Here is a 2846-nt window from a genome sequence, read left to right on the forward strand (position 1 = left end):
TTTTGTTTTTTTCCGGTAAATACCCAGAAATAGAATTACTGGGTCATGTGATAGTTCTATTTTTAATTTTTTGAGGAACCCCCATACTGTTTTCTATAGTTGCTTAGAATCTCCTTTTTTATAACCTAAACTTGGAGTGATGTCTCATCACTTTTGGCGTATTCTGTTTGTTAGAAGTGAGTCACGAGGTCCAGCCCACACTAAGGGTGCAGTTACACAAGACTGTGATACCAGGAGGTGGGGATCATCGGAAGCCGTTTGAGAATCTGCCTCACTCCAAGTGGGGAGAGAATGCCCGTTGGCCTGATGTGGGCTGTTTACTTCTCCCCTAGTTAAATTGTTCATTTACTTTCAAACTCTTTGGAGAAATTGCAATAAATACGATGATTTAAGTGGAGCTGAAGCTGGAGCGGGGTGGGATCCTCTTCTCTCCTCCATGCCCACAACTCCAGGGCCAGAGCCTCAGCTGTGATGGAGTCCAAGTTTCTTTCCAGTTGTACCACCTAGATTTTAAACTCATCAAAGAAAGGCGAGAGCATTTGGATGTGGGTCAGAAATGTCAGGTCTCTGGTCTTAGTTCCCAAATGTTCTTACCTGTAAAAGAAGGAGCCAGGTTGGGGGATTTCTCATGGAACATTCTTTTATGCTGAAACTCTCTCTCATTCTGGGGACAGAAATTCCCACATTCCTGCCTTCCCTTAACCCTTCCTGGAATGCCACACCTGGAAGATGACTGTGAATCAGGGAAGGGTTGTTGCATTTCCGGATGAGTCTCAAGGGAGAGTGGGGGCTGTGGCGGTGTGGAGAAGATGCTGAAAGCTGGTCCTGGATCTCTAAAACCATGACACCCACCCAGGCAGCTGCCTGAACCTAGCAGTTTTGCCTGGGCTCCCTGGAGGTCAGAGAGGGACTCAGGCAGAGAAAAGTGGGAAGCTATATGCTCAGGAGGCCCTCAAGAGGGCAGGGGCTGTCCACAATGAACTTCTTCCCCAAGAGCCACATCCCAGATTTGCTTCTTTGTCTCTGCCTAGCTTCCCTTGCCATTGTCTAGTCTTGGCATTTCCTGCCCCAGCTCCTTACCCACAGCTTGTGCTCAACCCTCCCTCAGCCCTGTGGCTCCCACACCAGCCCCTGGGGCCAGAGCCAGTGCATCTGCTGTGGAGGATGATGGTGTCGTGGGGAACGTGTGGGCCTGGGCTCCCACATCCAGGCTGGAAGCCTCTGCTTGCTGGCCTGGGGGCAGGGAGGAGGTGGTGAAGGCCGCTGCAAGCGTCTCAAATTCATTTCTAATTCACTTTCCTTCAGAAGTGGTTTTGAGAAAGCACGATATCTGAAAAGGCAGCTAATGTAGGCCCTGTAAATAGTACATCCAAGGGCTGTAATGGAGGGAGAGAGAGAGAGCAAAAGATGGATTAAGTGCCCACCTTGGGCTTGGAAAAAAAATCCTTTTGATCTGGCAGCACTGCACAATGCCCTATTACCTTGTTGGCTTGCATCAGCCAGAGAGAGGATGTTTCTTATTGTGATTGCTGCAAATTGGCACCTGTTTCCCAGAGAGTAGCTTTCTCCTGAATTAAGTAGAGCATCCAGCTCCATCCCAGGTGATAAGGACCTCCTATTAGTGGATAATGTCAGCCGAGCTGCCTCCAATCCGCCTCCCCTGCCTTGGGGAACCCTGGCTAGCCACACTCTCTTAGTGCTGCCTCAACGGCCAGGGGCAGCTGAGGGCATCTCTGCAGGGGCCTCATCTTTCCTAGCCCAGCCATGTGTTCTTCGCTCCTGCTAGATCTTTCTGCTGGCTGCAGTGGGCCACAGAGCCACTTGGAAGCACAATGTTGACCTTTGGATTCATCATTGTTCTCTTGGCCGTCCTCAATTTTCCCTTGTATTTAATTAATGAATTAATTAAACAAATATTTACTGAGCACCTACTATGTTTCAGGCACTCTGATGGGTGCTGGAGAAACAGCAGTGAATGAGACAGCCCTGTCCTCACAAGGCCTGCACAGTAAGGATCATTATGATTACACTGGACTCATCCAGCTAATCCAGGATAATCTCCTTTTAAGGTTAGCTGACTAGTAACTTTAATTCCATCTGTAACCTTATGTCTCCTTTGCCATATAACCTAACAAGTTCACAGATACAGAGATGGGGTTGTGGACATCTTGGGAGTTGGGGGTGTTAACTTTACCCATCCTACCTCTGAACTGGTCTCCCTGCCTTTACTCTTGTCTCCTGTAATCCAGATTCCAAAGTAGGCAAAAGGATCTTTTATTATGAATTTTTAATCTTTTTTTATTTGAGGGTAGTTGACATATGCTGTTATATTACAGGTGTACCACATGTGATTCAGCATCTCTATATGTTATGCTGTGCTCACCACGTGTGTAGCTACCCTCTGGCACCATGCACTGCAATTACAGTATCACTGACCATATTCCTTATTCTCTGTCTTTTATCCCCGTGACATAGTCATTCCATAACTGGAAGCCTATTTCTCCCACTCCCCTTTACCCCTTTACCTATGCTCCCAACCTCCTGCCCTTTAGCAACCATTAGTTTCTTCTCTGTATTTAAAGATCTAATTCTGCTCTTAGTTTGTGTGTTTATTAATTTCCTTTGTTTTTTAGATTCCACATATGAGTAAAATATACGTTGTTTGTCCTCCTCAGTCTGACTTATTTTGCTTAGTGTAATACCCACTAGGTCCATTCTTGTTGTTGCAAATAACAAGATCTTGTCTTTTTTAATGGCTATGTAATATTCCAGCATGTGTGTGTGTATGTGTATACATATACCCTACCTCTTCTTTATCCTGTCATCTATTGATGAACACTTAGGTT

This window comes from Martes martes, assembly GCF_963455335.1.
Source record: "Martes martes genome assembly, chromosome: 10".
In the NCBI taxonomy this organism is placed as follows: domain Eukaryota; kingdom Metazoa; phylum Chordata; class Mammalia; order Carnivora; family Mustelidae; genus Martes; species Martes martes.